Source organism: Mytilus galloprovincialis, chromosome 9 (genome assembly GCF_965363235.1).
Source record: "Mytilus galloprovincialis chromosome 9, xbMytGall1.hap1.1, whole genome shotgun sequence".
Lineage (NCBI taxonomy): Eukaryota > Metazoa > Mollusca > Bivalvia > Mytilida > Mytilidae > Mytilus > Mytilus galloprovincialis.
This window is the reverse complement of record NC_134846.1, coordinates 39,428,648-39,444,636: the sequence shown is the minus strand read 5'-3', so window position 1 is coordinate 39,444,636 and position 15,989 is coordinate 39,428,648. Positions and strand designations below refer to the sequence as shown.

The following is a 15,989-nucleotide window of genomic DNA, read 5'->3' as shown; positions in this document are numbered from 1 at the left end:
TTGCCACAGAAGGGGAGAAACTTCAGAGAGAAGGAAAGATAAAGTAATTGTTATAAAAGAAAGCGTTGTTTTTTTTTTTTTATTTACCTATTTTAATACATGTATGTAGCATGAAAACGTCAAGTCCGATGACCCCATTTTTTCTATTATCTTATTATCTTAAGAGCATGTTTTAAGAGCTATCTTCTCACATTTTATCTTAAAATTCTATGGATTAGTTTTGTTTTCATCACACACAATTGGATTATCCATGCATAATCTATACAAAATATGACAATTTTGCACAACGCTTTTTTGATAACACATATTTATTTATTGGTGGTTATCTACTTTGTCACACGTTTTATATACCTGGTTTTTATCTTCGATTTAATTTTAAGTTTATTACAGGTAAACAGATATTGATTTTTGCGTTTTTTTAATTTCTAATTCGAAAGGATATATCTACATATTATAATTACAATGATTGGATACGTCTTGATGTTCAATGTTCTTTTAGGTAATTATTACAATATTTAGTTCGGACGTAATTATCAGATACGAACTTTCAACTTTGTCTCTTAGTGTTTTAATTGTTTACGATGAAGTTTGATACCCAACAAAAACTTATTATCAAATATGAACTAATTGTTAAGACTAAAACTTATCTATCATATTCGGTATTTTTGTTATTTTACTTTTGTTATTTGTTTGGCTGTCCACAATATACGTATCCAACACTTCCGGGTGAATAATGAACAAGAAAAATCAATATCCATATTTCTTCCCTGTCTACGAAGTGAAATGGCTTTTCTACGTAATTGTGTGAAAGTGTAAACTAAAATTGAGAATGGAAATGGGGAATGTGTCAAAGAGACAACAATCCGACCATAGAACAGACAACAGCAGAAGGTCACCAACAGGTCTTCAATGCAGACCCGGAGGTGTCCTTCAGTTGGCCCCTAAACAAATATATACACTAGTTCAGTGATAATGAACGCCATACTAAACTTCAAATTGTACACAAGAAACTAAATTTAAAAATAATACAAGACTAAAAAAGGCTTGAGGCACCTGTCTTGGGACAGGCACACAAATGTGACGGGGTTAAAGGGAGAGATCCGTTTGTGCCAAAAATGCGTCCTTTTTGCCACAACTTTTTTTCTCAAATGCTACGTTTGCGCCACATGTTTTAAAATTAGATGGTTTCATTTGCGCCAAAAATAAAACATACGATTGCGCCAGTTAAAAGAAAATTACTTCCTTACTCCTTTATTCGGACTTGGATCCGGCGGTGTAACACGGCACATGTTTCCTTTTCTGAAACATATGTTTTTATTACTGCTGTTGCATGGGTACTTCCCAATTTAATGTATGTAGTAGCTTTTAACTTCTTTTTATTGTCCAAAAACACAAACATTGAAGGATGAAATCCATAAAATAGTTAATAATAGTTCATAATAATAATAAAGCCCATACGCGTGGTGGGAACAAAGCTCTGTGTCATCAACATTTGTGGCTAAAACATAAAGAGCAAAAACTTCTATTTTCTATATTGGCATATCTTTGTTAAGCAAAGCAATAAGTTTTATTCTCTTCTCTGTACATTGACTGTCTAATGCTGCTTAAGTCATTTCATTCTCTTCAGAAACTCGTCTTTATGGTGAAATATCTCCTAACATGTGATACCTTTTGGGGCAAAAATAAGAATACATATATAGTAATCATTAATATTTATGATAGATATATGTACAGGTAAATTGGCGCAAATGAGTTCCGAATATTGGCGCAATTGATACATTTTGAAAATAAAATTTGGCGCAAATGATACCCCTGAAAAACAGTAATTGACGCAAAAGGACTGCTGCCGGGTTAAACATGTTCATGTCTCAACCCTCCCCCTATACCTCTAGGCAATGTAGAAAAGTAAACGCATAATAATACGTGTGGTTTTTTTCAGTAATCTAATAAATACAATTCAACCTCTATTTCCGAGTGGTCATTTAAATTGTAACCCTTTTTATAGTTTGTTCTTATGTTGTACTAATACGATTCTAGGTGAAAGGTGGGTTTGACGCAAAAACACACTCATCTTTAACCCCATCACGTTATGTATGTGTCTGCCCCAAATCAGAAGTCTGTTTCAGTGGTTCTCAATTGTTGTTGCGTGTCATATTTGTTTTCCATATAATGTTGTGAATATGAATAAGACCCTTAGTATATTTGTCATTCGGCTTTTTAAACTTATCATACAGTAAATGTTTCGCCTATCATTCTTAAAAGCCGTACGGTGACCGATGATTTCCTTGATAAATGGTTGCTGCTCACACAGAAGCTAATGAACAAAGAGTTCCAAATTGGGAATTCAAAATCATCTCATCATGAATTTTACGGACGCCATCACGAGTTGTTTGACCGTTTTGATATATCCGTTTTACAGATGATAACGGCTGTGCTCCTCATGTCGTAACTACAACCCCCTTCCCTTTTCACGAACTGTACCTACCAAATAGGACTATTTAACGGGACTGTAAACCTGAACAAAACGACGGGTGCCACACGTGGATGAGGGTCTGCTTACCTCTCCGGAGTACCTGAGATTACCACCAGTTTTTAGTGTGGTTCGTATTGCTTTTTTCTGTGTTGTGTTTTGTGTAATATTGTCTGTCTGTTCGTCTTTTTCTTGGATGTCCCACTTTTATCATTCGCCCCTCTTTGTTTAACTCCCACGTCGTAGAGTATATTATGGGCAGTTGTCTGATTGACAAATCTTCGGATTTTTATCTGAACAATAATGTGTCACACTGGTACAATAAAAACGAAACGAAACGTCGCAGTAATTTAAGGCAAACATAACGAACGAATAAATGCTATATTTATTTTGAATGGACGTATAAATACCCTTGTTATTTAACAAATTCTCATCATTTCAGTTTATTCACTGTTCATTGATTAAGTTTTTCACCACCATATCACAATCAGTAGCGTGTGTGTCCGCCATTAGCGTTGAGTACGTGGACGGTCATTTGTACTCTTTGTTGCATTGTGGCGTTCACGTTAACGTTCGATGGTGCGTACATTGCAGTTAAATGCATTTTCAACGACCCGAGGTCGTTGTCCAGCATTCAAACAAGTCGTGACATCGGTACTGCATCAAACAGTTCATGATATATATGTTTAGACGAGTTGTATATACATTATGTACATAGCCATGTATCACCATCATTGCTGGTTATCCGATGGATCAATCTGTTGTAGAGTTGTCACTGACTCAGACGTACTTATAAATATAATTATTTTCTGTGACCCAACAATGTTAGATCTGTAAATTTGCTTTCGCAATTTTTTTGTTCTTCCCTCGCCGGGATTCGAACCCATGCTACTGAGATATCGTGACACCAAATCGCCTGCACTGTATCCGGTGCGCTAGACCACACGACCACCTGGGCTTCATAAAATGAAGCTGTCGGTGGCCCTATGTCACCTTTACTCGTCATTTTTAATGTAGCGTCGTAATACAGTACATGATATATAAGGCATGAAGATGTTATTGTTACAGATCAGCTAAGTTATCTATAGTAAAGGATCCTACAAATTAATGTAAGATACAGTCACAGAAATAATTATATTTATAAGTACGTCTGAACCGGTGACAACTCTACAACAGATATATATATATATATAGCTAGAAATCACTAAATTTTGCTTCAATCATGGTGTTACGCCATGATATTATCACACAAAAATGTATTTTATATGTAGACCAGTTTGACATTAATAGTGGTGTTTAAATGCAATATTCAATATAGAAACAAATCTATAATACTAAAATTACGAGGTCCAATTTGTCAGCCGTCATCACGTAAAAACGACGAATCAAAGAATTCAACTTTATATATAACTAACATAGTACAAAGGTGTAGATTAAAAATTACACCACTCCAGGCCCTTTTGTTTTCCACGTAATTAATATTGCCAATAATTAAAGCGTTCCGGGTCGAGTCCGATACCGATACCAATAGTATATTCACCTATTACCTATTACCTTATCTGTACGTTCCGCATCTGACAGGCGCACCAACAAACGCGGTGTATTCAGGATTAATATGCTATATACACGGGTCATAATCACAGGGTTGACACTACTAAATTGTCGAATTGTTACCTATTGTAGTATTTTAATCAGTAAGACTTTCTAAGATAACAATACGAATACTAAAAATCTGGACTAAAAATAAGGCGTACAGTTTTCAATTTGTTAGCGGGCATGACGTAAAACAGCGAATCAAAGAATTCAACTTTATTTATAACTAATATAGGACAATGCTGTTGATTAAAAAATACTCCATTCCAGGACCTTTTGTTTTCCAAATAATTAATATTACCAATAATTCATTTGATAAGTTCCAGTTCGACGGGTTCAAACAGAAAGATTTGAAAGCAGAGAGAACTGTGTATCTTATAATCGGCATGACTTTATCAGATGACAATACTAATACTAAAATAATGCTTGCGCATAGTTATATACTTTAATTCAGTCACGGACCCGCGATATCACGGGTGTGTTCTAGTATTACATAAGTTTAAACAAAAAACAATGTCATATACATTTTTTTATCATTTCAAGTCTCATCTAAAATAAAGATATTTAAAACAACCTTTGGAATAACTCAGGTAAATCATAATACCATGTTTCTATAGAATACTTAGTAGTCAATAAGTCGATAATACAACGAAGATTGAATCTTTAAGCCCATTTTTCCTTTATATGATATTATCAATATTTGACCATTTTTCTTTTATTCTTATTGCTTTATTGATCGAGAAGAAACTCATAGAGCCCATGTCAATCCTATAATTATGTCTAAGCCATTCAATTGCTTCAATAACAGACGAAATTTTAAATCATAACCTGACATACATGTATGTTAACATGTTTCTTAAATAGCAAAACACATTTGTTAATGATATCTATAAATACATGATTATTAACACCCTATATTTTACTTGATAACGTTGATTGAAAACTAAGTTTACATACACATGAACCTATTTAAAATTAAAAAAAGAAGTTTTGCCTGAACGTGCGAACAAATCTACATTGAAAAGGAGATGTATATAGGTTTCCTTTTTTCTGTACAAAAAGTGCACAATTCTGTTTCACTTTATTTATATTTCATAAGTAAAGTAGTTGTTTAAAACATTATGGAGTTATCTATAATGAAATATTCTAAATGTGGATTCTTCGTATATAAGTTAAAAAAAAACAAACTAAACGAAAAACCCTATACTTCAGCCACGATATCAATTCCCAGTTTAATTTTCGATTTCTCATCTATACGAGATAAGGTTTGCTTTATTTTGTCTAGAAAAAAAATTATAATAAAATTGATAATGGAAATGGGGAATGCGTCAAATAGTTATCAAATGTACATTTTGTACCAGGATTATAATTTATTACGTCAGACTCGCGTTTCGTCTTCATAAGACTCATCAGTGACGCTCAGATCTAAATAGTTATAAAGCAAAACAAGTACAAAGTTGAAGAGCATTTAGGACCCAAAATTTCAAAAAGTTGTGCCGAATACTCAAAAAGACAACAATCAACCCAACAAAGAGAATAAAACTACCCCAAGGCCTTCAATGTGTCTTCAACACACCGATAATATCCCGCCCATGGTATTAAAGCTGACCCATGCGGACAGTTTAGTTCAATATAGTTTTGTTTTTTTAAAATAATACGGGCGAGAATAGCATTCCTCACAATCTCTTCACGCATCGTTGACAATATATTTGGATTTGATGCGACTGTCATACAAGTGAGGGGTTTAGCTAGCTATAAAACAAGATTCAATCCGCCATTTTCTACATAAGAAAATGCCTGTACCAAGTCAGGATTATGACAGTTGCTATCCATTCGTTTGATGTGTTTGAACTTTTGATTTTGCCATTTGCAAATGATTTGATTGGAGACTTTCCTTTTTGAATTTTCCTCGGAGTTCAGTATTTTTGTGATTTTACTTTTTTCATGAATGCAAATTTTGAAATACATGTATACTCAACGAGACAGCATCTCAACAGTAAAAAAGGAGTAAAACAGACAATCTGCAGTTCACTTTTAAAGTGAAAACGTGAGCTATTTCCATATTTGTTGTCAGATGTCCGTTTGCTATTCACAAAAAACGGAACAATACATCATATGGAAGTGAAAATAAACACCAAAGCATCATAATGATTGGAAGATATTGGTCATTTGGTGTTGTAACTTTAAACGTCAGGAAATTAAAGTTGTCTCTCTTCCTACAGAAAATTGTATAACACAACCTGCATTGTCTTTTTTGTACATATGATGGTCATATCAACGTTTATATTATTATAAGTTGAATAATTTTACATCTGGCTGAGAGATTTAAACTCCCGTTCTTCCACTTAAAGATGATAATGTCCTCTACGACATAATAATGCTTACATGCATATCGTTTTTTATATAGACTAGACTTTTGGTTTTACCGATCGAATGGTTTTACACTAGTAATTTTGGGGCCCTTTATAGATTGTTGTTCGGTGTGAGCCAAGGCTCCGTGTTGAAGGCCGTACATTTACCTATAATGGTTTAATTTTATAAATTTTTATTTGGATAGAGTTGTCTCATTGGGACTCACACCACATCTGCCTATATCTATATATTTCTACCCATAGGAGTTGCAAGTGCCTCAAGCTGTTACTATACCATCTATCATACCTATTCATCCAATTATCATGGTAGTACATATTGTTACAATGGATGTTGCAATTCAAACACCTATAATCCATGCTGTAGTTACAGTTCCAGTGACAGTTACTACTCATCTATCTATTCTCATTTTTCACTGTGAGTAAACATCACGCTTTACGATTACTATTTGACAAGAGTATTTGTTATCTTTAATATTTTTATTTAAGGATGTACTTATGTGATCTAAGATAAAACTAAATAAATCAAGAATTCAAAATTGATACTTTAAGCTGGAAGAGTATTAGTTAAGGGTCAAAATAAGCTAAAAAATTGATAGGTCATGGAACTCCTTTTCGAGATATTTGATTTATAAAATATGGCGGGAAAAGGATGAATTGGACTTTTACCTTATATTTGCTTTGGTATTATTTGGTTCTCAAATCAAAAGATATAAAATCAAAAATCTGCTTAAGGTTTGTCATATGACCTTTTATGAACTCTTAAGTCTTATGTCAAATATGAATAGGTGTTATGGGGCAAAATATTTTACCTTGTATCGTATGGAAAAACACCAAGGAGTCTCACACTTATTCCAAAACCTCATCTAAGTACATCCATAAATATTGCAAATACAGTGTTTATCCATCTAACATCATATTTAAAGGGGCATTAGCTGTCAAATGCAAGTTCATCGATTTAACTCAAATATAAGGTTTAATCTTTAGAACGTATATAAAAACTACAAAATGTATAAAATAAGAATTGTAACTCGTCACCATTTCTTATGTGTTTTGTCTAGACGTCATCTAATCAACGAGATGCTCTTCGAAGACTCGATCCCGACAGTAATATAATCCGATATAAATATAAACATAAACTGATAGCGATCACGTGCAATTGATTGCATGTGTTCTATTTGTGTTTTCAAAATTGATTTAATATTGATACAGTAGGGTATAAATATGCTCATATATCTCGTAACTAATGTCCCTTTAATAAGAAATGATAAAAATAAAAGTTTATTCTAGAGGATTTTAAGATTTTTATTGAGTTTTTTCATCTTCGGAATAGGTAAAAGAAAATGTACCTCAAAACAAATGTGTTTGTCTTCAAAAATTGAAGATAGTCCAGGTACCTTCCGCCGTCTTGGATTGTAAAATAGCAGAACACAATCGTTATAGATATTAAATGGAATATTAAATGAAATATGCAACTTTTGTAAGAAAAAAAATGTAAATCATTTGTAAGACGTTTCATCTAAACGAAGAGTTTCATCTAAACGAAGAAGATTATGTCTTTTATCAAAAATTATTGCATTTACTGCTTCTAACAAATAAAGAACATTTTTTTATTACTATTTATTTATGTTTTTGCAGTTTTCCCATATAAGGGGACATAACTCAGACAATGTTACAGATAAATGTGTAAGAATTTTTTTATTGTCCTTTTCAGTAAGAAAACGATTTGCATGCCTTATTAGTACATTATATGTGATATCTTCTCATACTATATCTTAAGAGAGAGAGAGAGAGAGAGAGAGAGAGAGAGAGAGAGAGAGAGGTCATAAGTTTTTCAACCCCTGTCCAATAATTTAAGACTTTTAAAATACACTTATAATTTTAGAATGGCAATTTGGCTTCCAAAATTTGAATTTAGCTATGATAATGATACTGATATTCCGTCGTCAAAGTATGACGGGATCCACAAAACATTTAAAACTTTAACTTTACCTTTACTATTTATAAGCCTTAAATACTAGCAACAGAAGTTTATTTTATGAACAGCAACTTTTCATGAAAGAAATCCTAGATTATTAAATTACTTGAAATCGAAAGATATTGTATAGATTTTTATATTCAATTGCTTGTTGTATTAGTATAACCCCGAGACTCGAGGACTTTAGCTGAAGGGAACGTTATAATTACATGGGTCGATTTGGAAAATGCCATGTCATATTAACTATTATATAAGCTTTTTACAACATCTAGGTGATACGTTTGTCCGTAAGTTGTAGGTATTCCCATGGAAATGAATTGCACATCTTTATAGATGACTCCTGCACTATAAGTATTAGATACAATACAAAGGTAACAAAGAAACAGGCCGGTAACAACCGTTGCCGGATAGTTTTTTCTGCACGAGTAGTCAGGTCAATGTCCGAGGCGATAGCCGATGACCTTGACCTGACTATAAGTGCACAAAAACTATACGGCAGGTTGTTTCCGGCCTGTTGTTTTGTTACTTTTGTTTTGTATCTGACTTGTACGACGTTTCAAGGAAGAAGTAATTACATTTTGCAAGACTGAAAATTTGAGAAACTTAAATGGCCCCAAAGAAGTAGATGTAAGTTATAGTATAAAGTTAACACATTTTTTTTTTATTTCCCTTAACCGATTTTTTTTTCTAGAAAAAAAAAAACAGGAATCCATTAACTTGATAAAAAAAAGTAACCATTTCAAGTAAAAGATGAATGTTATCACCGTGACATTTGAGACTTTTAAATGCAACTTTTTTGTGTGATAAATAAGATATCGTTTGATTTTTATGGGTGAATCGGAAAGCGGGGAAAGGGGACTAAATTGATTTGAAATAAACAGGCTGTGATCTTTATTTTGATGAAAGAATGCAGGATGTGCCATTTCATCACACACACACACACACACACACCCCATTCCACCTTTAAAAAAATTGTAAAATTCGCACGTTTGCTGCAAATACATAAATTCAATATTCAGTGGTGGAGGGGGTTCCGGGGGTTAGAACCCCCTTTTTTTGGACGATCAATGTATGTTAATGGGGACATATAGTTGGACCCCCTTTTTTCCTGGTTTTGGAACCCCTTTATTAAAACCGCTGGATCCGCCACTGATAGGTTTGAAGGCAACTTAGATATAAATACAATAACAATATAAATGTATCAAAAGAATGAATTTTGTTACTATATGATAGGATCAATCGTGAATTGGTGTGTTGATAGGGATTTCATCTTTTGATGAGATTTGATTTTTATTTACATATTTCCTGTCTTTTTTAATTGAAATATAATCATGATAACTGTCGGTATCATCGTTTCTTTACTCTCAGCATTGTCCAAAATAATATACATGTCCATGTATTGAAGAAAATACGTTTATTGATCGATTATTTTGCTCCATAGAAGGGGGGCGGTATGTTCTTTTCTGAATATATTAACTATTTACCTTTACAACGCCATGATGAGGCATCACCCAATATATAGTGTGTTGTTTTTAAATAAGCAATGTTATATTTATACGGTATTCGAAAAATCACGAATCATGCATATGCAGATCAATAATTGTTATCTGCTTTACAATAGTATTTTTTTCTCATAAAATTTGGGATCATAATATGTTTTGTTATTAGGAAACAAACATACATGTTATTGAAATTAAATATCGGATCCCTTAGTGTTCTGATATGAATAGTATTTTACTGGAAATATTTAAAAAAAAAAAAAAAACAAAAAAAAAAAAATTATGCTAACGTAAATAATTTATTTAAAAAAAAGACAGGAAATATGTCGGTGAACCAAAAATTGAAAGTTAAAATGCCCATGAACTTACTGATCATGCACGAGTGATTCTATTCATAAAAAGGTGTCCGTGTAACAACTAAGAAGAGTCCGTGTACCGTGTATCGTCTAAAAAGAGTCCGTGTAACACCCGTTAATGTACTGTTTTTCTATAGCACTGCGGGGGGGGTTAGACATTAGATGTATGTTTCATTATTATACGTTATTATGATTGGCTAACAGAAATCTTGCGTCAATTTTCATTTCAAACGAATTGCATGAATTGAAACATACATGATGACACTTGTTTCCAAAATAAAGTGCACATATAAATAAAAGAAAAACTTGATAGTAATCGTGTTTTCATGATCATAGCGAAAACATGTAATTATAAGTATTGAATGCTTCTTCAGTAATTTCATAGGAATGTCACAAGTGGAAAAGCGTTGACCGTGCGTACATATTAGAATGAAGCGCTTCCGCGCTTCATAAAAAGTGTACTTTGGTCAACGCTTTTACACCCCAAGGAATTTACAAAAAGAAGCATTCAATTCTTAAATTAATCACAGTACATGTATGTTGCCAACTCACTTAAAGACCCCTCAACAATTCCATATCATTAAAATAATTGTATAACGCTCAAGTGAACTTAATATTTTGTTTAATTAATCAAGAATTCTCTAATCATACTTTAGATATATAACTTAGCAAATCTAATATACTGTACAAGGTTTTATTTTATTTTTGTTCATGTCGCTTTACCTTTAAAAATGTGATTTTCGCTCCCGATTGTTAATTAACATGTTTTGAACAGTGTTATTCCTTATATTCCTTCTTACAGTGTGTATTTTTCAAATCGTTTGCTTTCCTCGTGTCTGTTGTAAAGTTCTAGATTTCTTTTAATGTTATTTATGTATAATTGGTAAAATACTTAATTAAAAGGGGGAGAAAGATACCAGTGGGCGTTCAAAATCATTGATCGAAAATAAACTGAGAACGCCATGATTAAAAAATAAAAAGACAAACAGACAAATAATAGTACACAGGACACAGCATAGAAAACTAAAGACTAAGCAACACGAATTAACTAACGGGTTTCGTTACCAAAAATGATTAAAAATCACAAAATACATTTACCTAGTTCATTAATATATTCTACATCTTTGTTTGGACACAAATCTTAGAAAGTAATAGTTTACTGGTGTTCAAATCTGATAAATCTTACAAAAAGTTACGAATCAATGTATGTAAATTAAAAATCTGAATGAGGTGCAAGAACTCTAAAAGAAGAGAGACCGGGTGAATCGACAGTGTAAGCGTAACTTTCCTCCTATCATGCCTATGATACGTCACCCGCATACGATAACACACCAAGAATAGTGTCTTTATCTGGAATATTATAATTGGTAATTAAAATCAGATAACTATTTCGATATCCAAAAATTTAAAGAACGAGAACACATATCATTAGTTAATTGAGACATACATACATATTATATTCGTTAACCAAGTGAACCCGTTCGAGATGGTGAACGTTAAACTTATAGAATTTCAGTTTCAGTCTTTTTTTTATAACTCTGTTGGGGAACTTTTTATGTAATAAACCGAGGATGTGTTGCTGCAGAACAATCGGAAATTGACAGTTGGAAAATCGAAATCATCACGTTTGTCAAAGACTCTAGTTTAAAGTCTTCGTCAAAATCGATGAAAATGTTAAGATATTAAGCAAACCTTATGGTAAAGGTGGTACTTTTTATCTCAAGTTCACAGGGTTATATGAGATGCAAGCACTCACCGAAATGTAAGTTATTGTTACCAAGGTTGGTCAAATGTAATAAACGAGGGTACATGTAGTATTAACCGAGTAGTGATTTAGTACTGGCATGCTTAACAACATGTATTTTTATAAATTCTCCGTTGATAAATTAATAATAAATAATTTGAAAACAAAGGTTCTAACTCCCTTAAGTAAAAATTACAAGTAATTAATTTGAATATATTTTTTTTTTCTGTTTTTGACATTAACCACGGTAGCTTAACACTTTCATTGCTTTGACATACCTTGCCCACACCCTCAAAACGAAGAAGAAAAGAGAAATGGTCAGTGCCTTACATAGACGATATAATGTGCACATCACGCCCTTTGAGCATGGTTACATTGTTCTAATAGAAGCATATTTTTATCGTTCACAAACTCTTGAAAACGTTTTACATTTTTGTATAAACAGATTTGATATTATTTCAGGTATGCAAGGGTATAGTCAGCCGTATGGTGTCCATGACAACAGTGGGTTTGTCCAACCACCAGCATATAATCATACAGCCATGCCAGCCGGCCATCATCCTAGTTAAAGATTTAATTATATATCATATAAGCTGTATAGTATAATGACATTTTTACATTGCTTTGAGTATTTTGAAACTAATGCTAATCAAACCGATTTAGTTTTAAGTCAAAATCAAAAGAGACTATAATGACATTTTTTGCTGTATATCATATTTGTTTTTTCGTTTATTATTGTTTTTTTTCTTTCTTTTTCTTTACATAAATCAGTCCTAATCTTCCAAGACCTAAGACCGTTTTTTTGTTCACCTAAAAAACGTATTACCGAAGAAAGCTACAAGTCAAACTTATATAAGGATACTATACTACTAAATCTAATGACCGTTTTTTTGTTCACCTAATAAACATATTACCGGAGAAAGCTACAAGTCAAACTTATAAAAGGATATATACACTACAAACCATTAAAGTCTGAAATGGCCTATATGTGTACTCGACTGTACTGATTTTTACTCGACCAGTCTGAATTGGTCTGACTTTTACTTGACATTACTCGACCCCAGTATGAACCATACTTGACTGTACTGAATCGTACTTGACCCTTATCTTTGCCGTTGAAAATAGTTTGAACTATTACTCGACCAGTCTGGAACAGTCTTAACCCATTCTCGACATGTACTTGATCTATTTTCCAGTCTAAAGCATACCTAACCAAAGGTCTGAACAATACTCGACCAGTCTGAACCATACTAGACCAAAAAACCTCTACTTTTTTAACTGTTAAAATAAAGTTCTTTTTAACTGACATATATTACAGGTTTCATATTACAACAGCCAACACAATTTATAAAAAATGTAACCTTGTAAAATAAATATATCTCTGATTATATTTAGGATAAAAAAAAATATATTATATATAACTTATATCAAAAAGGAATAAAATTAAATAAATAAATAAAATTGTTTTTCTGATTAGTGGTGAAATATTTTTTTAGTATAACCTCTGCTTGGGGCAAACTCATAAATAAGATCACACCTGGTCAGAGGTATTAAATTGTAAATAACATTGATTCAAAATTGCAACATCCTGTTAAAATTAAATAACAAGGCCTTTCAAATATACATGTATGTACTAGATAAATAATACACGAATTTAAGAAAATAGGGCTTTCTTTTTACCTGTAAAACACACTTGTACTGAGGTAATTAGAACATATTAAAGTGCTTTATGTTTGCCATGTTAATTTGACAAAAAAATACTTAAATTAATTGAAAATGTTTTTTACTGTTACTTTGGAATACATTTCCTTTTTTAAAAAGGTTATCAAGGATTGCTATGGAAATTCTATTATCATGATTATATTAAATTCTTGGTTTAATAAACAAAATAATTAAGCTCTCATTTTTTTTAAATTTCATTAAGTTGTTTTATATACTATTTTATATATATCTTAATAAAAAAACATTCACTGCATTATTACCTGAACTCAATTAACACCATAAATCTATACTTGGCTTAAGTTAATGGTGAAAATAGTCCAGTTACAATAAAATACTTCCGAAATATTCATAAAATTTGAATAATTTTGAAAATATTAGTCACAATTCATTTTTTTAGATTATTTGATCAGCTTGTTTTATTTATATTTTAAAAGTTGATATATATTATTATGTAAGCATTGATTAATATTGAGTTGAAGTTATATTATGATTGATTATAATTGTGAAATTTTAATTTCAATACTGTATTGAATACATTTTTAATTTCAAGTTGTTCAAATTTCATTTTTATTAAAAAAAAATCCTAAATTGATCAAATTCAGTTGATAGATACAAAGAATATATCTAGGTTGGTTTAGACTTGGTCGAGTATGGTTCAGACTAGGTCGAGTATGGTTCAGACTAGGTCGAGTACGGTTCAGACTAGGTCGAGTACGGTTCAGACTAGGTCGAGTACGGTTCAGACTCGTATAAAATGGTTAAGTACTGGTCAAGTACACATTCGGACTGTTAAGTATGGTTCAGACTTCAGTCGAGTATTATCAAGTAAATCTCAGACGAATTCAGGCTGGTCGAGTAAAAATCAGTACAGTCGAGTACAGATATAGGCCATTTCAGACTTCTAATGGTTTGTAGTGATATACTTGATAGGGTATACTGAAAATTTTACCCTTTTACATCGATTGCTGTTTCAAAAAATAAGCAATTAGACAATTTATTAAGTTCCGGAACTATCCGATGCGATTCCCTTTTATTCATGTCATTATATGTCACATGTTACCTATTACCTTATCTGTACGTTCCACATCTTTCAGGCGCACCACCAAATGGTGTAATTAGGATTTGCTATATACACGGGTCATAATCACAGTGTTGACACAACTAAATTCAATTATTGTAACATTGTTTCGATTTTTTTGAAAGCAGAGAAAACTGTGCATCTTATAATCAGATGACAATACCATTCCAAAAATCTTATTTATAACTAATATAAGACAATGCTGTTAATTAAAAATTACTCAGTTCATCCCAGGCCCTTTCGTTTTCCAAATCATTAATATTACCAATAATTGATAAGTTCCAGGTCGACGGGTTCAAACAGAAAGATTTTAAAAGTAGAGAAAACTGTGTATCTTATAATCAGCATGTCTTTATCAGATGACAATACCAATACAAAAAATCCAGGCTTAAATAAGGCTTAAACATAATTAGATATTTTACTTCAGTCACGGCGGACCCGCGATATCACGGGTGTGTTCTAGTGGTGTATATAATTATGTTATAATTCAAATGAAGCAGACAAATTGCCTTACTAAAGTTGCATTACTTAATTGTTTCCCTAAAGACAAATACATGTATGCTCTGACATCCCCCTAACACAAACTCACACAAGATACACATACATGTATGCACAAACACAAAAACAGACGACCATAAACACGACTTTATCCAAGAATCTTCAAACTTATGCCTAAAATGAATGCTTAAATGAGAAATTATGATCGGAACCTACATACGGCATTAAATTTTGAACTTTTTTAAAAAAAGACTATATATGAAAACCGAGCTATATTATCTCATCATCATGATAAAATGGTGAGAGAATTAACCAGATTTATCTTACATTAAGAGCGGCTAGATTTTTTTTATTTGAGCTTGATTAAGGTGGTACCCAACACTTTCACCACAATTAATTTGGCTCGTTTAATTTTCATAAAATTTTTTTTAACCGTTTTGTCAGAAAAATTACACTGGTATATAGCAGTTTGACAAACACCAATTTTGATCATTGAGAAGCTTAATATTCCCTTTACAACACAATGTAATTAAAACGTTTAGCTGACTTTACAGAGTTATCTCCCTGTAGTGTTAGGTACCACCTTAAGTAAATGTTAAAACAATTTCCCACTAAAAATAAATGTTACTTTATTCAATTATAAGGACTTAGTTTGCCAAATCTACTTTTATTTGATATTATG

General features: G+C 32.0%; 1 long non-coding RNA gene across 1 annotated transcript; it reads left to right on the top strand.

Annotated features, from left to right (window-relative positions):
* The first annotated feature begins 443 nt into the window (after positions 1-443).
* Positions 444-12,801, top strand: LOC143044985 (uncharacterized). Its single transcript, XR_012968830.1, has 3 exons — positions 444-499; positions 6,679-6,850; positions 12,472-12,801. It is a non-coding gene; the product is annotated as an uncharacterized LOC143044985 (long non-coding RNA).
* The last annotated feature ends 3,188 nt before the right edge of the window (positions 12,802-15,989 follow it).